The following is a 27,320-nucleotide window of genomic DNA, read 5'->3' as shown; positions in this document are numbered from 1 at the left end:
ATTACCTTTTTGTCTGAAAAACTTTTTAATGCTGACCTTCCTAACAAATTTTTGAATGTCTAAAAACAACTCAAAGGGATTCGCCTGGGATGTGGGGGCAAACTTAAGTCTCTTTTCCAGAACTGATTGATCGACCTCCGTTAAAGGGTAATCACTCAGGTTAAAAACTTTACCAATCCCTTGTTTTCTCTCTATCTCAATAGGGGCTTTTTTATTTATGGGTATTTTTACCTCCTCTCTCTTACGTCCTAGAGGATGCTGGGGACTCCGTAAGGACCATGGGGATAGACGGGCTCCGCAGGAGACATGGGCACCAAGAAAGAACTTTAGGTATGGGTGTGCACTGGCTCCTCCCTCTATGCCTCTCCTCCAGACCTCAGTTTATTACTGTGCCCAGAGGAGACTGGGTGCATTACAGGGAGCTCTCCTGAGTTTCCTGAAAAGAAAGTATTTTGTTAGGTTTTTTTTTATTTTCAGGGAGCCTGCTGGCAACAGACTCCCTGCAGCGAGGGACTGAGGAGAGAGAAACATACGTACTTTAATGTCAGGCTCTGTTTCTTAGGCTACTGGACACCATTAGCTCCAGAGGGAACGGAACGCAGGTCTCACCCCGCAGTTCGTATCAGAGCTGCGCCGCCGTCCTCCTCGCAGAGCTGGAAGATAGAAGCCGGGTGAGTATGTGAAGAAAGAAGACTTCAGAGGCGGCAGAAGACTTCAGCGGTTATGCTGTGCGCCATTGCTCCCACACAGCACACACACACACGGCAGTCACTGTAAGGGTGCAGGGCGCAGGGGGGGGGGGGGGGCGCCCTGGGCAGCAATAAGGACCTCCAAATCTGGCAATAAGCATATATACAGGCTGGGCACTGTATTATAAAAGAGATCCCCCACCAGTTTTTTTTTTTTTTTTTTTCAGCGGGACCGAAGCCCGCCGCTGAGGGGGCGGAGCTTGTTCCTCAGCACTCACCAGCGCCATTTTCTCCACAGCACACCGCTGAGAGGAAGCTCCCCGGACTCTCCCCTGCTTATCACGGTGAAAGAGGGTTTTAAAAAAGAGGGGGGTACATAATGTGGCGCAAATAGATAATTACAGCGCTACCTGGGTAAACATATAGTGTTTTTTTTTTCCTGGGTCATTAGCGCTGGGTGTGTGCTGGCATACTCTCTCTCTCTCCAAAGGGCCTTGTGGGGGAACTGTCTTCAGATAAGGTTTCCCTGAGTGTGTGGTGTCGGTACGCGTGTCGGCATGTCTGAGGTAGGCTTTCCTAGTGAGGAGGTGGAGCAAATGAATATGGTGTCTCCGTCGGCAACACAGACACCTGACTGGGTGGATATGTGGAATGTTTTAAGTGCTAATGTGAATTTATTGCACAAAAGGTTGGACAAAGCTGAGTCCAGGAATTATGCAGAGTGTCAGGTCCTGCCTGCCCTTATGTCGCAGGGACCCTCGGGGTCTCAAAAGCGCCCACTATCCCAAATAGTAGACACTAATACAGACACGGATTCTGACTCCAGTGTCGACTACGATGATGCAAAGTTGCAGCCAAAATTGGCTAAAAGTATTCAATATATGATTATTGCAATAAAGGATGTTTTGCATATCACAGAGGAACCCCCTGTCCCTGACACGAGGGTACACATGTATAAGGAAAAGAAACCTGAGGTAACCTTTACCCCTTCTCATGAGCTGAACGAGTTATTTGAAAAGGCGTGGGAATCTCCAGACAAGAAACTGCAGATTCCCAAAAGGATTCTTATGGCGTATCCTTTCCCGGGTAAGGATAGGATACGGTGGGAATCCTCACCAAGGGTGGACAAAGCGTTGACACGCTTATGCAAAAAGGTAGCACTGCCATCCCAAGATACGGCTACCCTCAGGGATCCTGCTGATCGCAAGCAGGAGGCTACCTTAAAGTCCATTTACACAAACTCTGGTACCTTACTCAGACCGGCGATAGCGTCTGCTTGGGTTTGTAGCGCTGTATCAGCGTGGACAGATACCTTATCGGCGGAATTGGATACCCTGGATAAGGATACCATTTTATTGACCCTGGGTCATATTAAAGATGCGGTCTTGTATATGAGGGATGCTCAAAGAGACATTGCCCTACTGGGTTCTAGAGTCAACGCTATGTCGATTTCTGCTAGACGAGTCCTATGGACCCGGCAATCGACAGGTGATGCCGACTCAAAGAGGCATATGAAGGTTTTACCTTACAAGGGTGAGGAATTGTTTGGGGAAGGTCTCTCGGACCTGGTCTCCACAGCTACGGCAGTTAAATCAAATTTTTTGCCTTTTATTCCCTCACAGCCTAAGAAAGCGCCACATTATCAAATGCAGTCCTTTTGGTCAAATAAAAACAAGAGTACGAGGATCGTCCTTTCTTGCCAGAGGTAAGGGCAGAGGAAAAAAGCTGCCAATCACAGCTAGTTCCCAGAAGCAGAAATCCTCCCCGGCCTCTACAAAATCCACCGCATGACGCTGGGGCTCCGCTGAGGGAGTCCGCCCCAGTGGGGGCACGTCTTCGACTTTTCAGCCACATCTGGGTTTACTCACAGGTGGATCCCTGGGCAATAGAAATTGTTTCCCAGGGTTACAAGCTGGAATTCGAAGAGGTGCCTCCTCGCCGGTTTTTCAAATCGGCCCTGCCAGCTTCTCCCCCAGAAAGGCAGATAGTGTTAAATGCAATTCACAGATTGTGTCTTCAACAGGTGGTGGTCAAAGTTCCCCTGCTTCAACAAGGGAGGGGGTATTACTCAACCCTATTTGTAGTCCTGAAACCGGACGGTTCGGTCAGACCCATTTTAAATTTAAAATCCTTGAACCTATACTTGAAAAGGTTCAAGTTCAAGATGAAATTGCTCAGAGCGGTCATCGCCAGCCTAGAAGGGGTGGATTTTATGGTATTCCTGGACATAAAGGATGCATACCTTCATGTTCCCATATATCCACCTCATCAGGCGTACCTGAGATTTGCGGTACAGGATTGTCATTACCAATTTCAGACGTTGCCGTTTGGACTTTCCATGGCCCCGAGGATTTCCACCAAGGTAATGCCGGAAATGATGGTGCTCCTGCGCAAGCAGGGTGTCACAATTATCCCGTACTTGGACGATCTCCTCATAAAAGCGAGATCGCGAGAGCAGTTGTTGAACAGCGTGTCACTTTCACTGAAGGTGTTACAACAACACGGCTGGATTCTCAATATCCCGAAGTCGCAGTTAGTTCCTACGACTCGTTTGACCTTCTTAGGCATGATTCTGGATACGGACCAGAAAAGGGTTTATCTTCCGATAGAAAAGGCCCAGGAACTCGTGTCTCTGGTCAGGGACCTATTGAAGCCAAAACAGGTGTCAGTGCATCACTGCACTCGAGTCCTGGAAAAGATGGTGGCATCTTACGAGGCCATTCCCTTTGGCAGGTTCCATGCGAGGACCTTCCAATGGGACCTACTGGATGAGTGGTCCGGGTCACATCTACAGATTCATCAGTTGATCACCCTGTCCCCCAGGGGCAAGGGTGTCTCTCCTGTGGTGGCTACAGAGTGCTCACCTTCTAGAGGGTCGCAGGTACGCCATTCAGGACTTGATTCTGGTAACCACGGACGCGAGCCTCCGAAGTTGGGGAGCAGTCGCACAGGGAAGAAACTTCCAAGGTCTTTGGTCAAGCCAGGAGACTTGTCTTCTCATCAAGCATTTACAACGCCCTTCGTCAAGCGGAGACTTTGCTTCGCGACCTACCGGTTCTGATTCAGTCAGACAACATCACCGCAGTGGCTCATGTAAACCGCCAAGGCGGCATAAGCAGCAGCGTGGCAATGGTGGAATCCACCAGGATTCTTCGCTGGGCGGAAAATCATGTAAGTGCACTGTCAGCAGTGTTCATTCCGGGAGTGGACAACTGGGAAGCACACTTCCTCAGCAGACACGATCTACACCCAGGAGAGTGGGGACTTCATCAGGAAGTCTTCGCACAGTTTGCAAGTCAGTGGGGACTGCCCCAGATAGACATGATGGCGTTCCGTCTCAAGAAAAAACTACAGAGGTATTGCGCCAGGTCAAGAGACCCTGTGGCGGTGGACGCCCTCGTGACACCGTGGGTGTTCCAGTCGGTCTATGTGTTTCCTCCTCTTCCTCTCATCCCCAAGGTGTTGAGAATAATAAGAAAAAGAGGAGTACAGACAATTCTCATTGTTCCAGATTGGCCACGAAGGGCCTGGTATCCGGATCTGCAGGAAATGCTCACAGAATATCCGTGGCCTCTTCCTCTAAGACAGGACCTGTTACAACAGGGACCCTGTCTGTTCCAAGACTTACCGCGGCTGCGTTTGACGGCATGGCTGTTGAATGCCGGATCCTAGCGGAACAGGGCATTCCGGATGAGGTCATTCCTACTCTGATAAAGGCTAGGAAGGACGTGACAGCTAAGCATGATCACCGTATATGGCGGAAGTATGTTTCTTGGTGTGAGGCCAGGAATGCTCCTACGGAATAATTCCATCTGGGCCGTTTCCTTCACTTCCTACAGACTGGAGTGAATTTGGGCCTAAAATTAGGCTCCATTAAGGTTCAGATTTCGGCCCTATCCATTTTCTTTCAGAAGGAATTGGCTTCTCTCCCAGAAGTACAGACTTTTGTGAAGGGAGTGCTGCATATTCAGCCTCCTTTTGTACCTCCAGTGGCACCTTGGGACCTGAACGTGTTGTTGTTTCCTTAAGTCACACTGGTTTGAACCACTTCAAACGGTGGAGTTAAAATATCTCACTTGGAAAGTGGTCATGTTAGACATGGCTTCGGCTAGGCGAGTGTCGGAGTTGGCGGCTTTGTCTCCTAAAATCCTCTATTTAGTGTTCCATATGGATAGAGCGGAATTGCGGACCCGTCCTCAATTCTTGCCAAAGGTGGTTTCGTCTTTTCATATGAACCAACCTATTGTGGTGCCTGTGGCTACGCGAGACTTGGAGGATTCCGAGTCCCTTGATGTGGTCAGGGCTTTGAAAATTTACGTAGCCAGAACGGCTAGGGTCAGGAAAACAGAAGCACTGTTTATCCTGTATGCAGCCAACAAGGTTGGCGCTCCTGCTTCCAAGCAGACTATTGCTCGCTGGATCTGTAACACGATTCAGCAGGCTCATTCTACGGCTGGAATGCCGTTACCAAAATCAATAAAGGCCCATTCCACCAGGAAAGTGGGCTGTTCTTGGGCGGCTGCCCGAGGGGTCTCGGCATTACAGCTGTGCCGAGCTGCTACTTGGTCGGGTTCAAACACTTTTGCAAATTCTACAAGTTTGATACCCTGGCTGAGGAGGACCTCATGTTTGCTCAATCGGTGCTGCAGAGTCATCCGCACTCTCCCGCCCGTTTGGGAGCTTTGGTATAATCCCCATGGTTCTTACGGAGTCCCCAGCATCCTCTAGGACGTAAGAGAAAATAAGATTTTAAACCTACCGGTAAATCTTTTTCTCCTAGTCCGTAGAGGATGCTGGGCGCCCGTCCCAAGTGCGGACTACTTCTGCAAGACTTGTATATAGTTTTTGCTTACATAAGGGTTATGTTAGTTTTCCTCAGTATAGGACTGATGCTGTGTTTCATACTGTTAACTGGTTCGTATATCCCAAGTTATACGGTGGGGATGGTGTGGGCTGGTATGCATCTTGCCCTTAGATTAACTAAAATCCTTTCCTCGTACTGTCAGTGTCCTCTGGGCACAGTTTCTCTAACTGAGGTCTGGAGGAGGGGCATAGAGGGAGGAGCCAGTGCACACCCATACCTTAAGTTCTTTCTTAGTGCCCATGTCTCCTGCGGAGCCCGTCTATCCCCATGGTCCTTACGGCGTCCCCAGCATACTCTACGGACTAGGAGAAAAAGATTTACCGGTAGGTTTAAAATCTTATTTTTTCCCCTATGAGTTTTAGTTTTAAAAGTTCCTATTCCCTCCTTGGTAAAGCAAAAGGTCAGGCGTACCCAAAGCAAGCTCGTGCTTCCAGACCTGCCAAGCCCAGACCAAAGCGGGCCTGGGCTACCCGTCAGCCTGCTTCCAATACTGACAAGCCTGCTGCATGCCGGGGCGGGCCTCCCTCTGGGGGATCCCAGGGTGGGTGGCTGACTTCTAGGTTTTGTCCAGGAATGGCTGAAGACCACTTCCGATGCCTGAGTAAGGGAAGTCGTCACTCGAGGTTATGCCATCCCCTTCAAGAATCGGCCCCCTCATCGATTCTGCCTGACAGATGTTCCTCTGGACCCGGTGAAGGCAAACACTTTGCAATCGGTGGTACAGTCCCCACAGGAGTGGTAGTACAGGTGTCTCTGGCTCAGAGAGGCAAGGGGTTCTATTCACTGCTGTTTCTAGTCCCAAAACCGAATGGGTCCTCGCGGCCCATTCTCAATCTGAAGTCCCTGAACAAGTACGTGGGGGTCTCCAAGTTTCATATGGAAATTCTGCGCTCTATTGTTCTGGCCTTGGAGCCTGTGGACTATATGGTCTCCCTGGACATACAGGATGCCTACCTGCATATTCCTATTGCAGTGTCTCATCAGCAGTACCTGAGGTTTGTGGTGGGCAACCTTCATTACCAATTTCGGGCGTTACCTTTTTGGTTTGACGACGGCTCCGCGAGTTTTCACCAAAGTCATGGCGGTAATGACGGCTGTACTCCGCCGTCAAGGGGTCAGGATCCTACCGTACTTGGACGGTTTGTTGATCTTGGCAAATTCCCCAGAACTTCTCCTGTGTCATCTAGATCTGACTGTCCAGTTCATGAAAGCCCATGGGTGGCTAATCAACTGGAAGAAATCCTCCCTGGTTCCTGCTCGGAGCATGGTGCACCTGGGAGCGTTATTGGACACTCACAACCAGCGGTTGTTCTTGTCTCAGGAGAAAGTCCTGAAGCTTCAGGACAGGATTCGATGCTTCCTATCTCGTCCGCAAGTGTCGATACATTCAGCAATGCAAGTGCTAGGTCTCAAGGCGTCTGCTTTCGACATGGTGGAGTATGCTCAATTCCATTCTCACCCTCTACTGAGCTGGTGGCTTCAGGACCATCGAATGAGCAGGGGCCGTCCCTTCTGGATATCCAACTGGGTCCTGCTGACGGCGGATGCTAGTCTGAGAGGTTGGGGCGCGGTGTTGGAACAACACTCCCTTCAGGGTCGGTGGACCGAGGAGGAGACTCTACTCCCGATAAACATTCTGGAACTGCGGGCAGTGTTCAATGCACTACACATGGCCCAGCATTTGATACAGAACAGACCTGTTCAAGTACAATCGGACAACGCCACCACGGTGGCGGGCATCAATCATCAAGGCGGCACTCGAAGCCGCATAGCAGTGAGGGAAGTATCACGGATTCTTCAGTGGGCAGAAACCATCTGCCGGCCATATCCGCAGTGTTCATCCCAGGGGTCCTAAATTGGGAAACGGACTTTCTCAGTCGTCAGGACGTACACGCCGGAGAGTGTAGCCTTTATCCAGAGGTGTTTTAACTTCTTGTGGACATGTGGGGCCTTCCAGATGTGGACCTGATGGCGTCTTGACACAATTACAAGGTTTCCGGTCTTCGGAGTAAGGACAAGGGATACTCAAGCAGCGTTTGTGGATGCTCAGTCAATCCCGTGGAACTTTTGGCTGCCGTATGTGTTCCCTCTGGTGTCATTACTGCCCAGAGTAATACGGAAGTTCAAACAAGGAGGAAACCTACTTCTGATCTACAGGGCCTCTCACTAGATCGTCCCCTTCTATTTCCACAACGACAAGATCTCCTCGTTCAGGGCCCTTGTGTTTACCAGGACTTGGCCCGTCTGGTTTTGACGGCATGGCTCTTGAAGCTTCCGTCCTGTGGACCAAGGGTTTTTCTGAGGTGGTCGTTCAAACTATGTTGAAGGCCCGAAAGCCGGCTTCTGCTCTGATTTACCATAGGGTCTGGAATGCTTACTTTACTTGGTGTGCGTCTCACAATCATGAAGTTTTTAAGTTTAGCACGGGCAAACTGTTGGCCTCCCTCAAGGTTCACATTTCTGCCTTGTCTGTTTGGTTTCAAAAAAAGATTGCTTCCCTACCTGATGATCCTACATTAACTCCAGGACGTGTTGCGGATTCAGCCTCCTTATGTACCACCTGTGGCCCTTTGGGATCTGTCGGGGGTTCTGGAGGCCTTGCAAGAGTTTCCGTTTGAACCTCTTGCCTCTGCTGACCTTAAGTGGCTTTCCCTTAAGGTGTTTTTGCTGGCTATTGCTTCAGCTAGATGGGTGTCGGACTTGGGTACCTTATCCTGTATTTCTCCCCATTTAATTTTTCACCATGACCGGGTGGTTCTTAGAACGCGACCGGGTTATTTACCCAAGGTGGTGTCTTCCTTCCACTTTAATCAGGCGCCCACCCTGACGCACTAAACTTCTTTGGGTTGGTGTGGCATTAGCCACTGACACCCTCTCCTGTGGTGAGTGTGTGGTGTAATTGGCTACGAGCGATTGTCGTCTCTAGTACCTGCTAGTGCATTGGGCTGGGTAACGAAACTGAGCTCTTGTGCACGGAGGAGGGGTTTTATTATAGAGAAGGCGACGTTGTGCATCTTGGGAACAGTCAAAGCTTTGAGCCTGTTGGTGCCTCGGATCAAGATCCTACTCTACACCCCAATGTTGTTCCTTGTGGAGCCCAGTGTACCTCGCAGAAAGATTTAACAACGGTAAGTTCTTGCCATAAATCTAATTTTTTCTAAGATGGGGGACCTCAGAAATGCTATAGATAGGAAATAGAAGAGCTCTTTCACAAAGATCATGATTTTTAATGAACCTTATTGAAACCTGGTGTCGCCATGGGCCAAGAAGACAGAACTCTCATATTGTACAGAGAGATGGCTTACTAAAATGAAGGGAAAATAGTAGGCCGTACCTGTAACATATGGGAATAATGTGCCCGTAGTGCTAAAATTCCTGACTGAAGTTTTAGACACCATTTCCTCAGCAGGAATTGGAATAGCTTCAGTGGTCTGATGCTGGGAAGCCTAAAAAAAGCCTTGCTAATCTCCCATATGAGGGTGCTCTTGTATTTGTATTTTAGACTTAAACTAGGCATACACTATACAATTATCTGTCAGATCTGTGGTTGGAATGAAAATCTGGTAATGGATGAGAGCAACTGATAATCGACCATTTGCTCCCAAACACTAGAAAATGGACAACTTGTCCGTGATTTAACCAATTTGTGTAAACCGATTTTGTCCATTTTTCAGTGTTTGGTAGCAAATGGTTGATTGTCAGTTGCTCTCATCCATTGCCAGATTTTCATTCCAACCACAGATTATCTGCCAGATAATTGTATAGTGTATGCCCAGCTTTATACAGATGTAATAGGGAAATCAATGTCTGACACAGAAGCAAAGGTCTAAGGTAGTGATGGGAACTTTTGGCACGGCAGCTGTTGAACTACACATCCCAGCATGCCGCTCTTGAGTTTTAGCATGGCCAAACAGCAAAACTGTAGCAGGGCATGCTGGGATGTGTAGTTAAACAACATCTGGAGTGCCAAGGGTTCCCCATCACTAGTCAAAGGGCTAACTTTCTCCGGCAGGGTCCACAGGTTATCCACAGGATAACAATGGGATATGATGGAGCGACAGCAGATTGGCACCAAACGATCAGAAGCTTTCAGTCCTCCCAGGATGCAACGGGCTCGTCCATATATCCCCGCCCACTGGCTCAGGCAAATCAGTTTTTTGTTTGGTGCGGCAGGAGCCGGACCATGGTCACAGGGCTGCTGTTCTTTGGCAGCCCTAAGCGTTATTAATTTATTTTTATAGTCTTACTATGTTTTCTGAGTGATTTTTTCCTAACCGCGTCTAACACGCATATTGGAAAGAATCGCTCCAACAACTCTCCGCCGGGTCGCAACAGCGCTTACCCACGCTACAAGTGCTGTCTCGATGGGTGTCTGTGTCGGATATACTAGCAGGTCCAGCAGACGTTACCAGGCTGTGGCCGGAGCACGGGGAGAAGGTAAGGCCTCGGTTTTACACTTAGAAGGGGAATACGGACACAGCCGCACTGTATTGGGAGGAGACTACCAAACAGCTGGCGCGCCACCACAACGGGTGCTCCAGCGCTAGGCCTTAGGGATCATAAGTCACCAGGATTAGTATGTGACTGTGATCCCTAGGGTTGATGTCAGCGGTGGGGAGTCAGACACTCTCCTGGTTGCCCCTCCCCCACAGTTCATGACCAGTTTCCGCGAGTCTCCCGCCATGAACTGATTGCTTCACTTCCGTCTCAGATGCTACCACGAGGGGTCTTGGTCGCAGCATAGGCTGCTGCGTCTGTGTACACTAAGCGTTACCGCGAGGAGACCGGGTCGCAGACTGGTGCGTCTGCATGCGCAGTGCATTCACTGAGCATCTCTGATAACTAAAAGTTTCCAGAGCGGCAGTGTACACTAGTAGCGCCTGGACCCACTCAGCGTTCGCTAACGTATTGATTGATCCTGGAAGTGGGGTAAGTCTCCCTGTATTCCACTCTGAGTACGGGTTATACAGCACTAAATTTCTATCTACTTTTTGTTAGTATGAATAGTTAACTTTAGTGCCTATTGCATATGAGTCTGTGTACATTACTGTGGTTTTCTTCAAAATGCGTCTGAATACGTTAAAGATCTGTATAGAACAGAATTCAGTAATATGTACTCCTACATACTTTGAGATGTGTTTGTAGTTGATGATAATATGCTCATATGACTAATATATAACATGTGAATGACTGCTAGCGTGATTGCTGACTTAATATAAATGATTGTCGGTTGATCTTCTGATCCTCAATGCAGGTGCATGGGTAGGGTCACACATGATATCACTTTAGGAAAAAGTGGTTAAAGTCACAAATTGTGTAGTACACTGTGAAAGTGCTGATTATCATGAAAAAGAGCGGCAAAGGTGACGAGGGTACACTTACAGTAACACCAACATTCATATATTGTTTTGCAAAAACTGTATTATCCATCTGGTACAGGACGGTTTATGTGTAAAATGGTTTGCTGTTTAGCATAATACATCCCTGATCTACATCCGGTATAGATAGACCCATTGGGGCAATGTTTGCACAGATCTTGTCCAGTTTAGCTGAAAAGTTAATTCTTACACTGTTAACCCATGCAGCTCACTACTTGCGCTATATCCCCAACAGCTCCTTCATTAAGACAAGCTGATGAACTGAAGGTAAATAAAGCATTGACTCCACAGGCTACACATGATCATCAGACGATGAAAGCTCTATATACTCTACTTCAGCATACGAAGAACAGGTAAAAGGTATCAGCTAAATGAATAAGCTGAATAAATGAGCACAAAAGGCTAGTCTGTCAAAGGCAGCAGAGCCTGGGTTAAAAATAAGGCACCTGTGTTTAAACGTCCCAAAGGGTCTCTTCACGAGGGCAGAATTGAGGAAAAAGGTTTGGGTTACACCCAATAAAATATAATGCCTGGTAACTGGGATTCCAATATATTTTTCCAACTGGGGGACTGTTTAAAATAGGGAAGTGCCTCCCTAAAATAGATATGCATGTCATTGATAGTGCAAAAATCTATATGGCCTCTGCTGTCAAGAGGAATGGTTTTCAAAAAAGACCATATTCTCTTTGTCTGGGGCAGTCATAAGTCCAGCCATGACTTCACCTTGCAGTCTACGGCTACACCACACTGGATAGGCCCAATCTCACTAGATCTTGGAAGCAAAGCAGTGTTGGGCCTGGTTAGTTCTTGGAGGGGAGTCCACCTTGAAATACCAGGTGCTGTAGGTACATTGGACTGAGGTACTGGAAGACAGGTTTTCAGTGCCTGCAAGTGAGAAAGAATCCCATATAGCAAATATGAACACTAATGTTCTAGGGCATCAGCAGTAACAATAGCTGTTCGCAGAGCAGTTTGGCTCACATACATGGAAAGCTGATTCAGAATCTAAGAAGGTTCTGGAAACTTTGCCTTGGCTGGAAGTTTCTGTTTCGGAAGGAGTTAAGTTATTCTGGATTCAGAAACAGACTCCAAGAAGGTCACGTTTCCTTCCACATATAACCCCAAACCTATGGGTCCGGTTTCGGCCTTGTCTGTCATAAAGGAACTTAGCAGCCTCAATACATTAAGTTTGGTAAGGCAAAGAAGCAAAGGCAACCAGAGGGCCAGCTTCCAAACCAGAGAATAAGCCCTCAGCATGATGGTGCCGTCCTCCTTCTGGGGACTCCAAAAGGATAAGGGGCCGACTTCTTCAGTCTGCACAGATCTGGTAGTAGTCTACAAACAGATGCCTGGGTGCAAGAAGTGGTATCTCTAGGTTATTCTTTCCCTTTTAGAACCATCCTCCTCAAAGATTCTTCTGTTTCAGCCCGTCTCGGGTAGAGGCGTAGGTGAGGGATTTGCATGAAGCAATTCAGAAAATGTTTTTGTCAGGAATAGTCATTTCAATAACCCATGTACAATGGGGGGGTTTATTTTCCCACCTGGGTCAAAAATGATCCCTCGCCCCGTTCTCAATTTCAAAAGTCAAAACAGATAAAGTTTGGGTACCACGGTTCACCTGGAGACATGGCACTCCATAGTTTGGTGGGGAGCCAGTAGATTACATGGTATTCCTGGATAAGTCAGGAATCTTACCTTCAGGCTCCTGTAGCACTGTCCATCAGTGTTATCCCAATGTTTACCATCCTTCAGCAACATTTCAGTTTTAGGCCTTACCCTTTGGGTTAGCCCCAGCCCCAGAGTATTTACCAAAATTATTATGGCAATTTATCACCACTAGCAGGGGATAAGAGAATTGCCATACCTTGACCACCTTCTTATCCTGGCACAAATACAGGAAAGGTTTCTGTGCCATCTAAAACACACAATAACTTGTCTGCAGAGGCACGGGTGGTTCATAAATTGGAAAAAATCATCTCTGGTTCCGTAACATGACTCACGGTGGGGCTGTACTGAATTTAAGTCTGCAGAAAATAGTTACCTCGGAACAAGATATGCAAGGTAAAGTTTGGGCAGTTGTTACATAGTCAAACAATATCAATTCACGCAGCAATGCGAATGATGGGTTTGATGGTGTCAACAATAGATATGGTGGAGTGGGCACAATTCCACTCAAGACCTCTCCAGCATCAGTTTCCATCTACAGCTGCTTCACACTGGATATACCCAGTCTCAATTGATGGAAGTTAAGCAGTGTTGTGCCTGGTTAAATTCTCTAGAATAGACCACCTGTGAATACCAAGCGGTGTAGGTGGGCCAGATGGACATAAACACAAACAAGTACGTGGTACTGGCAAAAAAGGTAAGACAGTCAGTAGCCTAAGGGATACATACATTTCATCTAGATCAGGGGACACCTTTTTAGATATCAGGTTGGAGATCCTGACAACAAATACCAGTCTTCAGGGCTGTGGGGGCCATTGTCCGTAAGATTGATTCCGGGGATTATGGACCACAGAAGAAAGTGGCCTGCTAATAAACCTGTTAGCACTTCGGGCCATATACTTGGTCCTGATTCACGCACAGGACACTCTCAAAGGAAAATTGGTCCAGATCCGCAAGGGCAAGGAAATGGCAGTAGTGTACCTCAACTTTCAGAGAGGAACATGCAGCTAAACAGCAAGGAAGGAGGTAAATCACATACTAAAGTGTGCAGAACTCCATCTTCCAGCCCTGTCTGCAGGGTTCGTTCCGGGAATCCTAAACTGAAGAGCAGATTTCTCAGTCGACACGCCATTCAGGTTAGCGAAAGGGCTTTGCACCCTAAAGTTGTTTCAGACTCTGGTAGACAAGTGGGGTTGGCCAGAGAGAGATCTCATGGAGTCCCATCTGAACAACAAAGAGCAATAATCGGGTCAGGAACAAAGGATCAGGGGTGATCTTTATGGACGTCTTTTTAATGGGAATTTCATTTCGCTTATGTGTTATCTCTTACGTCCTAGAGGATGCCGGGGTCCACATTAGTACCATGGGGTATAAACGGGTCCACCAGGAGCCATTGGCACTTTAAGAGTTTTATAGTGTGGGCTGGCTCCTCCCTCTATGCTACTCCTACCAGACTCTATTTAGAAAATGTGCCTGGAGGAGACGGTCACATCCAGGGGAGCTCTACAGAGCTTCTTTAGTAAATTTTATTTAAGAGTTGGTTTTTTTACAGGGAGGCTGCTGGCAATAGCCTTCCTGCATCGAGGGACTGAGGGGGGGAGCAGTGTGCGCCCTGCGGGGTCTTGAGCCACTGCCTCCACTGACTGGACATTGAGCTCCAGAGGGGACAGATCGCGCCCCGCCACAGGGGATCTCTCACCCCGGCAGCCAGCCGTCACCCCCTCACTGAGCTGAAGTGTGGCGATTTAGTCACTGTCCCCCCTTACAAGCGGGGGGGTCAGTGTGAAGAGGGCAGCTTAAGGGTGGGAGCGCGGTATTAACTGAGCTCCCGGACGGCTCAGCGGTACTGCGGTGCGGCGCTGTGAGTGGCGCCCTGAGCCAGCAAGGTACCCTACACTGACCATTTCCAGCCTGTCGGGGTCCGCGGATCTCAGCCAGCACACAATTCCTCAGGCCAGTATAGTCTTCAAGAGCGGGAAGACAGTGCCATTGAAGGGGCGGAGCTTCTCAGAGCGGACCCAGCAGCGTTCAGCGCCATTTTTCCTGCCTGCAATCACTACTAGTGGATGTCCAGGTCCCTCCAGTGCAACTCGGCTATCTGTACGGTACCAGGGGGTTGTAGAAGGGGAGGGGAGGCTGTATAATAGGCTGTGTCACCTATTAAGGTGACAGTCAGCGCTGGTTAGGGTCTCCCTATACCTCTAATAGTGCTGTATGTGGGTTGGCTCCAGTCTGTCTCTCTGCCATTCTGTCTACCCAATACCCTGTGTGTTTGTGGGGTATTTGGTGTGTGTGTGTGACATGTCTAGAGACAATGTTTCATATGCTGCAGAGGATTTGTCTTCCCAGGAGGACTCCATACCATGTAATCAGGATTGCACTGTTGTAGCGCATATTGCTACTAGAGAGCCAGAATGGTTAGTCTCTCTGAGGGTTACTATTTCTCAGATTTCTGACAGGCTTGCTAGGACTGAGCATGCCACTCAGATCCTACAATCCTCTATGGTTGTGTGGTCTGATACTACTTCCTTCGGATCCCCTGCGGTACAAAAACGTGCACTTGCATTGCTTACGCAGGATGACACTGACTCTGACACTGCAGACGGTGACGGGGATGTGTCGAGGGGGACAGCATCACTTGCTAGGGGGGTGCAGTTGATTGAAGCGGTGAGGGATATTTTACATATTTCTGACACGGCTCCTGAACAGGTGGAGGAGGCCTTTACAGATGATAAGCCCCCCCTCACCTTCCCGGCATCCAAAGAATTAAACGCTATCTTTGAAAAAGCATGGGAAACTCCGGAAAATAAATTTCAGATCCCTAAGAGGGTCTTGGTTGCTTTTCCCTTCCCAGAGGAAGATAGAAAGAAGTGGGAATCTCCAGGCTGTTAAAGCAGGTGGTTTTACCAGTCCCGGGATTTACCGCGTTGAAGGACCCGGCAGATCGCAAGGTGGATGCTACGCTAAAGTCCATTTACACGGCTTCCGGGGCTATATTACGGCCTACTATAGCCTGTGCTTGGATTGCAAAAGCTATTGCCAGGTGGTGAATCACTCTGCAGGAGGAGTCTACTTCACTGGATAAAGGTGACGTTGATGTATTTTTACGCCATATTCAGGATTCTGCACGGTTCCTGGTGGATTCCATGAAGGACCTGGGTTCCATGGCTGCGGGGATCTCCTCCATGTCAGTCTCAGCTCGCAGGCTGTGCCAATGGTCTACGGACGCGGAATCCAGGAAGAGCGTGGAGGGCCTACCCTATACTGGTCAGGCTCTCTTTGGGGGAGGCGCTGGATGCGTGGATTGCCTCGGCTACCGCGGGTAAGTCTACTTTACTCCCCTCAGCTGCACTGGCTACAGAGATGCCTTTTACACCAGCCACGTCTCAGTCCTTTTGGCCCGCAAGGCCTAGAAAAAAGAAGCCTTCGAACACCTTCTTCAGAGGTGGTCATGCCAAAGGAAAGAAACCTCCTCCTGCAGGTTCTCAAACCCAGAAGCCCGCTTCTGATACAGCCAAGTCCTCCGCATGACTGTGGACAGCTAGGCCTGGAGGAGGGTCAGGTGAGGGCAAGACTCCGGCAGTTCAGCCACGTCTGGGTGTTGTCTAGCCTGGACCCCTGGGTACTGGATATAGTGTCCAGGGGGTACAGACTGGAGTTTCAAAATCACCCACCTCACCGTTTCTTCAAGTCAGGCTTGCCAGCTCTGCAGGCAGACAGAACAGTTCTTCTGGAGGCCATCAGAAAACTGGTGGTGTCAGAGGTCGTTGTCCCAGTTCCGCCTCATCAGTGGAACAGGGGTTATTATTATTCGAACCTTTTTGTGGTACCAAAACCGGATGGTTCGGTACGGCCTATTCTAAACTTAGTCTTTGAACCCTTATCCCAGGGAGTTGAAATTCAAGATGGAATCTCTGAGAGCTGTCATCTCAGGACTGACGGAGGGGGAGTTCCTGGTGTCGCTGGACATCAAGGATGCTTTCCTCCACATTCCCATTTGGTCGCCGCATCAGGCATACCTCAGGTTTGCACTGTTGGACGATCACTTTCCGTTCCAGGCACTGCCGTTTGGCCTCTCCTTAGCATCAAGGTTCTTCACCAAGGTGATGGCGGAGATGATGGTTCTCCTCCGCAAACGGGGTGAACATAATTCCATATCTGGATGATCTGATCAAGGCGTTGTCCAGGGAGAGGTTGTTGCGATCCATCGCGCTCACGACACAGCTGCTTAGGAAGCATGGTTGGATCCTGAACTTTCCAAAGTCTCATCTGTAGCCGAAAAGGAGGCTGTCTTTCCTGGGAATGATCCTCGACACGGAAGTGCAGAGGGTGTTTCTCCCGGTGGAGAAAGCATTGGTGATTCAATCAATGGTCCGGGATGTCATGAAGCCTACCCGGGTTTCGGTTCATCAATGCATCCGCCTTCTGGGGAAGATGGTTGCCGCCTATGAGACTCTGCAATACGGCAGGTTTCATGCTCGACCTTTTCAGCTGGACCTATTGGACCAGTGGTCGGGCTCTCACCTACACATGCACAAGAGGATACGCCTGTCTCCGAGAGCCAGGATTTCACTCCTCTGGTGGCTACAACTTCCGCAACTTCTGGAAGGCCGAAGGTTCGAAATTCAGGACTGGATCCTTTTAACCACGGATGCAAGTCTAAGAGATTGGGGAGCAGTCGCTCCGAGGGGAAACCTTTCAAGGAAGGTGGTCGAATCAAGAATCCCTTCTCCCAATAAACATCCTGGAGCTAAGGGCCATGTACAACGCCCTTCTGCAAGCAGCACACCTTCTACAGGATCAGGTTCAGGTGCAGTCGGACAATGTGACCACTGTGGACTACATACACCGACAAGGCGGAACGAAGAGCAGAGCTGCAATCCTCCTCTGGGCAGAAAGGCACGCGGTGGCGATGTCGGCAATCTTCATTCTGGGTGTAGACAACTGAGAAGCAGACTTCCTCAGCAGACATGATCTCCGTCCGGGAGAGTGGTGCCTCCATCCGGAGGTGTTCGAGGAGGTAACCGGTTGGTGGGCAGTTCTTCACATAGACATGATGGCCTCCCATTTCAACAAGAAGCTACGGAGGTACTGTTCCAGGTCGAGAGACCCACAGGCAGTGGCGGTGGACGCACTGGTAACACCATGGGTGTTCAAGTCAGTGTATGTGTTACCTCCACTTCCTCTAATACCAAAAGTTCTTCAACTGGTAAGAAGAACAAAGGTTCTGGCAATCCTCATTGCTCCGGACTGGCCAAGGAGGGCTTGGTACGCGGATCTGCTGGATCTTCTGCTGGAGGATCCAAGGCCGTTACCTCTTCGGGAGGATCTGCTACTGCAGGGGTCGTTCGCTTATCAAGACTTACCATGGGTACGTTTGACTGCATGGCTTGGAAGGGTATCCCAAGTGAGGTCATTCCTACCCTGATACAGGCTAGGAAGGGGGTAACGTCTAAACATTACCGTCGCATTTGGAAGAAATATGTTTCTTGGTGTGAGTCCAAGAAGTTTCCTGCGGTGGAGTTTCAACTTGGACGTTTTTCTCCTTTTCCTGCAAGCAGGGGTGCATATGGGGCTAAGATTGGGCTCCATCAAGGTCCAGATCTCTGCTTTGTCCATCTTCTTCCAAAAACAATTGGCTGTCCTCCCTGAGGTTCAGACCTTTTTGAAAGGGGTTCTGCACATCCAGCCTCCTTTTTGTGGCGCCAACGGCACCCTGGGATCTTGATGTGGTGTTGCAGTTCCTACAATCTGCTTGGTTTGATCCTCTACTGGAGGCTGATCTCAAGTTTCTCACGTGGAAGGTGGTCACCTTGTTGGCCTTGGCTTCTGCGCGACGCGTGTCGGAATTGGGGGCTTTATCTGGTAAAAGCCCCTATCTGATCTTCCATGAAGACAGGGCTGAACTTAGGACTCGTCCACATTTCCTGCCTAAGGTTGTATCTGCTTTCCATATCAACCAACTATTGTGGTGCCAGTGGCTACGGACTCCTCAATTGCTTCAAAGGCCCTGGATGTTGTGAGGGCTTTGAAGATTTACGTGAAGAGGACTGCTCGTCATAGGAAAAGTGACTCTGTTCGTCCTCTATGATCCCAATAAAATTGGGTGTCCTGCTTCTAAGCAGTCTATTTCACGCTGGATCAGGTTCACTATTCAGCATACTTATTCCACGGCAGGTTTGCCGTGTCCTTAATCTGTAAAGGCCCACTCTACTCGTAAAGTGGGGTCTTCCTGGGCAGCTGCCCGGGGTGTGTCGGCTGTACAACTCTGCCGAGCAGCTACTTGGCAAATGTGTTCGACCCAGACCAAGTTTTACAAGTTCGATACTTTGGCCTCTGATGACCTCAAGTTTGGTCAAGAAGTGTTGCAGGAGCCTTCGCGCTCTCCATCCCATACTGGGAGTTTTGTTACATCCACATGGTACTAATATGGACCCCAGCATCCTCTAGGACGTAAGAGAAAATAGGATTTTGGTCACCTACCGGTAAATCCTTTTCTCGTAGTCCGTAGAGGATGCTGGGTGCCCACCCAGCGCTGCGTTTTCCTGCGTTGGTTTTATAGTTCAGTACTGCCTGGTTCCTAGGTAAGTTCTGCGTTATTTACTGTTTCAGCTGTTGCTGAGTTGTTCCAGCATGTTGGCCGGATTTGCCTGTTGTGTGAGCTGGTATGAATCTCGCCACTATCTGTGTAATTCCTTCTCTCGAAGTATGTTGTCTCCTCGGGCCTAGTTTCTAGACTGAGTCTGGTAGGAGGGGCATAGAGGGAGGAGCCAGCCCACACTATTAAACTCTTAAAGTGCCAATGGCTCCTGGTGGACCCGTCTATACCCCATGGTACTAATATGGACCCCAGCATCCTCTACGGAGTACGAGAAAAGGATTTACCGGTAGGTAACCAAAATCCTATTTTCTCAAATCATCCTGCTATTCAGGATAGTGAGGAAAATACAACAAAGATGCCGGGATTCTAATAAGCCCCGGCTTGGCCCAGAAGGCGTCGAATACTGTGAATTTCAGATTAATTTTTAATAAATATTTATAATGCCAGCGATAATATATGTTGCGGACGCAAGGCACATCTTATTACCATATTCGATGAAAGTGCTCTGTTCGTTGCAAACACCACATCCCTTAAAAGAAAACAAGTACACGCACACATTGTCTGAGTTCCAACGCTCATTGATGTATATATTTGATATTAAAAGGATATGTATATAATATCACATGTATGGTATATATCATTGAGTTATAATGTTACAATTACACAAGAAGCAGATAGTTACAAATGAATCCATTACAGTTAGTCAGCATACTCCACCATATTTGCTCAATGCATACTCCGCTCCATATCTCTCAGCAAAAATAGACAGCAACTGGAACTGCAACCTTGCAAAACAGAACTTCTTGTCTCACTCGAATCACCTATATACTATGTATATTTGGGGGGTATAGGTCTGGGACTGAGTCCTCTATTATTGGTCCAGGGGAGGGAACTTTCTCATTCATGTTATTGGTCAGTTCATATGCAAGCAACGTCCAATTTGATGGTGTAATTACAGGGGTTAGCCACTGGATCCTTTCTGCACGCATGCTTACTTCCAGGAAATTCTTTGTTGTCATTCGAATTGTGGCTTCATATTCCTACATTCAATCATAACTACTCATTGCAATGTGCTACAGTCTAACCACAGGTATCAAATTAATCCACACATTCCTCTGATTATTTTGACGCCAAGCATGACATGTTTATCTTGATCCGTTCCATTAATACATATACATGATGTTATACTCCATTATATAATTTAAAACATTATAATGTCTAGTGCTTGACATGTTTAATTTCTGTGTGGTATGAAATGTGTTGAATATATCTTTGTGCCGTGTCTGTGCGAGTGCATATGCTACCATACATTTCTTTGCGTATTCGCACGCACAGTGACTCATCCGTGTGGAGTTTGTATGTTTTCTGTATGTAATATTTTTGACTTCGACAAGACCATTTCTGTTTCCTCTACGCCCAGATTTACTAAGCCAGGGTCCTTGTTATCACAGATATCTGGATCGACTGTCTTGATGGTGTGGCTCTTGAAATCTATATCCTGAAGTCTAGAGGATTCTCAGATGCTCAGAGCAAGGAAAACTTCCTTGGCTCGTATTTATCACCAAATATAGCAAGCCTATATTCATTGGTGCAATGTAAGAAGTATTGACCTGAAATCTTTGAGTTCCAGGGTTCTAGCATTCCTTCAGGCAGTAGTGGATAAAGGTTTAAGGGTGGCTTCCTTGGGAATACAAGTGTCAGCATTGACTGTATGGTTCCGAAAGAAAATTGCCAAATTGCAGCATGCGCACTTTTCCCAGGGAATGCTGTGCATTCAACCTCCTTTTGTTCCTACTACAGTGTCTGGGGACCCAAGTCTAGTCCTCAAAGCCCTTCAAGTTGCTCCGTCTAAACCACTAAATAAAGTGTATTTTAAATGGGTGACAGCTAAAGTTCTCTTTCTGCTGACTATGGCATCAGCTAGAAGAGTGTCAGATTTAGGAGCACTGTCATGTTAATCTCCTTTTCTGAAGTTTATCCAGATAAAGTAGTACTCAGAAATAGGTCTGGGTATCTTCCTAAGGTGTGGTCTATATTCCACCTTAATGAAGATATTGTGGTCCCGGTTTTTCAGGAATTGGGATTTTTTTTGCGTAAGATGCGTCGCTGGATGTAGTTCGGGCATTAAGGATCTACATGGATCGTACCAGTGCCATCAGAAAGACAGATTCTCTTCATCCTCTACGGATTTCACAAGAGGGGATGGCCTGCTACTAAATAGACGCTAGCAAGATGGCTTCGAATTACTATTTCAGAAGCATATTCTCAAGCTGATCTTCCTGTTCCGGCTAATGTCTCTGCTCACTTTACACGTAAGGTAGGTCCTTCATGGGCAGCCCAACATTGTGCTTCAGCAGAACAGATATGTAAGGCAGCCACATGGTCTTCCATTAACACATTCATTAGACATTGTGCCTTGGATACTTTTGCCTCTCATGATGCCGAATTCGGGCGTAAGGTTCTCCTATCTAATCAGGAGCGTCCCCACCACTAAAAATTGCTTTGGGAAGTCCCACTGTTATCCTGTGGAAATCCTGTGCACCCTGCCGTAGAAATATACGTTATGGTAAGAACTTACCGTTGATGACTGTATTTCTCCTATGTCCACAGGTTTCCACAGGGATCCCACCCCGACGCACCTGATTTGAGGATCTTTATACTCACTAAACTGTTCCCTCTTGCATGGAAGGGTGTGCATGTGTGTTCTTCTCACCTGAATAGGGTTCTACATAATGCTCCTGCCTAAATGCTTTGGAATACAACTAATTTGCCTGAGCCAGTGGGTGGGGATATATGGACAAGCCCGTTGCATCCTGGGAGGACTGTAAGCTTGTGATTGTTTGGTACCAATCCGCTGTCGCTCCATCATATCCCATTGTTATCCTGTGGACATAGGAGAAATACCGTTATCAACGGTAAGTTCTTACCATAATGTGTATATATAAGGCACTTTTCCAGGGGCTTTTAGAACCACTGCACATTGTTAGATTTTGACCTCCAAGGCTCTGGGATAGATGTGCGAAATCGCTAAACATGTCTAAAAAGCATGAATCAGCGTCCAAAGTCCGTGTTTGGGTACTTTGGGCAGCCCAAACTATGGAAAATGTCTGCTGCGACTAACTGTTGTCTTTTGGAAGAACAATTGAATAGCTCCAATATACACCCATTCCTTTAGATGGCCAGCAGGTGGCCCGTGCCACAATTGAATATGCCCCTATGTGTTCTTATGTGTATAAATATTTTAAAGCACTACTGTTAGTTAATATAGGGGCATATTTATTAAACTGTCTCAAAGAGATTTTCTATTACTGCTGTGTGGTTATTAGACAAAAAAAAAAAATGCCAGGGCAGCTGACGCTCAGCTCTCTGGTGATATTAACAGCAGTAATCATGACTTTATAGCATCTCTTGGCAATCAGTCCGTTTTGCACATGCGTGACCTGGCACTGCTATTTCTAATGTCTGCAGTGCACCTGGAGACCTGTCTGACTTCCATGTGTATTTTATGTAAAACAGATATTTAAAGTTAAACCTAAAAATATTTTTATATAAGATGTTTAATTTAGCTATCTATTAGTATATGGAAATCTAGCTTGTTTTTACTCTAATGTAGTAGCTAATTTGATCCCGAAGCAACCAATGAGTGTTACTAGTTTCTACCTCTGTCATTAAGGTGGTCCAGTGTCAGGAGCTATTGTTGAATGTGGGTTATATATATTTATTTCTCTTATGTCCTAGAGGATGCTGGGGACTCCAAAAGGACCATGGGGTATAGATGGGATCCGCAGGAGCTTGGGCACACTAAAAAGACTTAATCTGGGTGTGAACTGGCTCCTCCCTCTATGCCCCTCCTCCAGACCCCAGTTAGACTTTGTGCCCAGGAGTGACTGGATGCACACTAGGGGAGCTCTACTGAGTTTCTCTAGAAAAAGACTTTTGTTAGTTTTTTTTATTTTCAGGGAGACCTGCTGGCTACAGGCTCCCTGCAGCGTGGGAGTGGGGGGAGAGTAGCAGACCTACTACTTCTTAGTTTAAGGGCTCTGCTTCTCGGCTACTGGACATCATTAGCTCCAGAGGGTTCGATCACTTGGTGCGCCTAGCTGCTTGTTCCCGGAGCCACGCCGTCGCCCCTCACAGAAGCCAGAAGTCAGAAGTCGGGTGAGTACGAGAAGAACAGAAGACTTCAGGACGGTAGAAGACTTCATTAAAGGTACATCACCAACGGTATTTCACTGGATGCAGGGCGCTGGGGGGGGGGGGCGCCCTGGACGGCATGTTACTGGAGTTGAGGGCGGCATAAAGAGATTGTAGGTGCCTCGGCACCCTTTACAGACCCCCGCCGGCATTTTCTTTCAATTTTGAAATTGGCGGGCCGAAGCCCGCCGGGAAGGGGGCGGAGCTTCGTCCCGCAGCTCACGGGCACTATTTTCTCCCTACACGCGGCTGAGGGATAGACGCTGCCGGGACCTCCACGCTTCTCTACAAAGTAACGGGGGGCATTTCCAAAGGGGGGCCGCAGTGTGGCGCTTGAGTTTAACAAAGGCAGCGCTGGGTACATATATCGTTTGTGTCGGTATATGGGCGCTGGGGTGTGAGCTGGCATACTCCCTCTGTCCTCTCTCTGGGATTCATTGTGGGCCTGTCACCTAGCTGGGACGTTCTGTGTGTTGGGGTGTGTCGGTACTACGTGTCGGCATGTCTGAAGCTGAATGTTATTCCCAAGAGGAGGTTATTGGGGGTGTTGATGCGGGGCTAGAATTGGGACTGTCGACGCAGCCGACACCTGATTTGCTAGCACTGCTCAATACGATATATTCCAATGTAGCTTCCTTATCAAAGAGGTTAGATAAGTCTGAGTCACAGACGCAGGTGTGGAAAAAGTCCATGGAAGAGGCTTTGTCTCAGGTACAGACCCTATCCGGGTCCCATAAGAGGCCATTTACTCAAGTGGTAGATACTGATACCGACACGGACTCTGATTCCGAGGTCGATTTCACTGAGGCAGTTTTACATCCACGGTTAGTTAAGAGTATTCAGTACATGATTGTGGCTATAAAAGATGTTTTACACATTTCTGATGAACCTGCGGTACAGGAAACAAGGATTTGCTTGTTCAAGGAGAAAAAACCTGAGGAAGTTTCCCCCCTCTCATGAAATGAATACTCTTTGTGAAAAGGCTTGGGAGTCGCCGGATAAGAAATTGCAGATTCCCAAGAGGATTTACATGGCGTATCCTTTCCCCTCTGACGGAAAAATGGGAGACCTCTCCAAATGTTGATAAAGCTCTATCCCGTTTGTCTAAGAAGGTGGCACTTCCGTCTCCTGACACGGCAGCTCTCAAAGATCCGGCGGATCGCAAGTTGGAGACGTGTCTGAAGTCCGTTTTCGCTAATTCGGGGGCTTTGATCAGACCCGCTGTGGCGTCGGTATGGGTGAGTAGTGCTATTGCTAAATGGGCTGAGAATTTAGCTAGTCATATGGATACCCTTGACAAAGATAATGTCCTTGTAACTCTCGGTTATATTAAGGACGCTGCAGATTACCTAAAGGACGCGGCGAGGGATGTCTGTCTCTTTGGTTCAAGAACCAATGCCATGTCGATATCTGCCAGGAGGGCCCTGTGGATCCATCAATGGAACGCTGATGCCGACTCCAAGAGGTCTATGGAAGCACTACCCTTCAAAGGTACTGTCTCTTGTTTGGGGACGGCTTGGCGGACCTGGTCTCGACCGCGGGTAAGTCCTCTTTTCTTCCTTATGTGCCCACACAACAGAAAAAGGCACCACATCAGCAAATGCAGTCCTTTCATCACAGTAAATACAGGCGTGGAAAAGGTTTGTCCTTCCTCGCTTCAAAGGGTAGAGGAAGGGGAAGGAAACCTCCACCAGGCTCAGGCGCACAGGACCAAAAGTCCTCCCCTGCTGCTACCAAGTCCACCGCATGACGCTGGGGCTTCCCTGGGGGAGTCCGGACCGGTGGGGGGCCGTCTTCGGATATTCAGTCAGGTCTGGATTCAATCAGACTTGGATCCTTGGGTGTTAGAGTTCGTGTCTCAAGGATACAAACTGGAGTTTCAGGAGATGCCCCCTCACCGGTTCTTCATTTCGGCATTACCAGTAGTTCTTCCGGACAGGGAGGTGGTGCTAGCAGCAATTCAAAAATTGTGTCTACAGAGGGTCATTATTCCCGTTCCCTCGTCCCAGCGGGGGGAGGGGTTCTACTCGAGCCTCTTTGTGGTGGCGAAACCGGACGGTTCGGTCAGACCAATTCTAAATCTAAAATCCCTCAATCCATACTTGAAAGTGTTCAAGCTCAAGATGGAATCCCTTCGAGCGGTGATTGCCAGCCTGGAGGGGGGGGGGGGATTTTATGGCGTCAGTCGACATAAAGGATGCCTACTTACATGTGCCGATATGTCCTCATCAGGCTTTTCTCAGGTTTGCGATACAGGATTCTCATTACCAATTTCAGACGTTGCCGTTTGGGCTTTCCACGGCTCCGAGGATTTTCACCAAAGTCATGGCGGAAATGATGGTGGTTCTTCGCAAACAAGGGGTTTCAATTATCCCGTACTTGGACGATCTCCTGATAAAGGCGAGGTCCAAGGAACGGTTGCTGAGAAGTGTAGAGTTGTCACTGTCTGTTCTGCGACAGCACGGTTGGGTGCTCAATTTGCCAAAATCCCAGTTGATTCCGACCACTCGGCTTCCTTTTCTGGGCATGATTCTGGACACGGATTTACAGAAGGTATTTCTTCCAGAAGAAAAGGCTCTGGAACTGCATACGATGGTCGGGGAGCTTCTGAGGCCGACGAGTGTGTCGATCCATCATTGTACTCGGGTCTGGGGAAGATGGTTGCGGCGTACGAAGCCATACCATTTGGCAGGTTTCACGCCCGGGTGTTTCAGTGGGACTTGCTGAGCAAATGGTCCGAGTCTCACCTGCACATTCACCGGAAGATAAGTTTATCTCCCAGAGCCAGAATTTCTCTCCTGTGGTGGCTACAAGGTCATCACCTCCTAGGGGGACACCGATTCGGTATCCAGGATTGGGTACTTCTGACAACAGATGCAAGTCTCCAAGGCTGGGGCGCAGTCATCCAAGGAAGAAACTTCCAGGGAAAATGGTCGCTCCAGGAAGCCTGTCTCCACATAAATATTCTCGAGTTAAGAGCCATTTACAACGGCCTGCTACAAGCAAGAAGCCTTCTTCAGGGTCGTCCTGTCCTGGTACAGTCAGACAACATCACAGCGGTGGCACATATAAACCGTCAAGGCGGAACAAGGAGCAGAGCGGCAATGGCGGAGGCCACAAAAATCCTTCGCTGGGCGGAACATCATGTGAGCGCACTGTCAGTGGTCTTCCTACCGGGGGTGGACAACTGGGAAGCAGATTTCCTCAGCAGACACGATCTCCATCCGGGAGAATGGGCTCTTCACCAAGAGGTATTTGCAGAGGTGACAGAACGCTGGGGAATTCCGTTGATCGACATGATGGCGTCTCGTCTCAACAAGAAGCTCCCGAGGTATTGTTCCAGGTCAAGGGACCCCCAAGCCAGTGCAGTGGACGCCCTGGTGTCTCCGTGGGTGTTCCAGTCGGTGTATGTGTTCCCTCCACTTCCCCTCATTCCAAAGGTACTGGGGATCATTCGCCGTGCAAGGGTTCTGGCGATTCTCGTCGTCCCAGACTGGCCAAGAAGGGCCTGGTACCGGATCTTAAGGACTTACTGGTGGAAGATCCTTGGCTGCTTCCTCTAAGAGAGGATCTGCTGTTGCAGGGTCCATGCGTGTTTCCAGACTTACCGCGGCTGCGTTTGACGGCATGGAGGTTGAGCGCCAGATCTTAGCTCGTAAGGGTATTCCCAGGGAGGTCATTCCAACTCTCATTAAGGCTAGGAAGGAGGTTGCGGCGAAACATTATCACCGTATTTGGAGGAAGTATGTTTCCTGGTGAGAGTCTAAAATGGCTCCTGTGGAAGATTTTCACTTGGGTCGCTTTCTCCACTTTTTACAGGCGGGCGTAGATGCAGGCCTGAAATTGGGTTCCATCAAAGTTCAGATTTCGGCTTTGTCTATTTTCTTTCAAAAAGAATTAGCTGCCCTCCCAGAGGTTCAGACCTTTGT

The 27,320-nt window shown here is 48.4% G+C and overlaps 1 protein-coding gene and 1 pseudogene across 14 annotated transcripts in view; both read left to right on the top strand.

The window, feature by feature from the left end:
• The window catches only part of ELAVL2 (ELAV like RNA binding protein 2), a 505,938-nt gene that overhangs the window by 105,801 nt on the left and 372,817 nt on the right, over positions 1-27,320 (top strand). The window lies entirely within an intron of this gene.
• On the top strand, positions 11,661-11,779 carry LOC134948790 (5S ribosomal RNA; annotated as a pseudogene).

Source organism: Pseudophryne corroboree, chromosome 1 (genome assembly GCF_028390025.1).
Source record: "Pseudophryne corroboree isolate aPseCor3 chromosome 1, aPseCor3.hap2, whole genome shotgun sequence".
In the NCBI taxonomy this organism is placed as follows: domain Eukaryota; kingdom Metazoa; phylum Chordata; class Amphibia; order Anura; family Myobatrachidae; genus Pseudophryne; species Pseudophryne corroboree.
The sequence above is the reverse complement of the archived record's forward strand: the minus strand, read 5'-3'. Positions and strand labels throughout refer to the sequence as shown.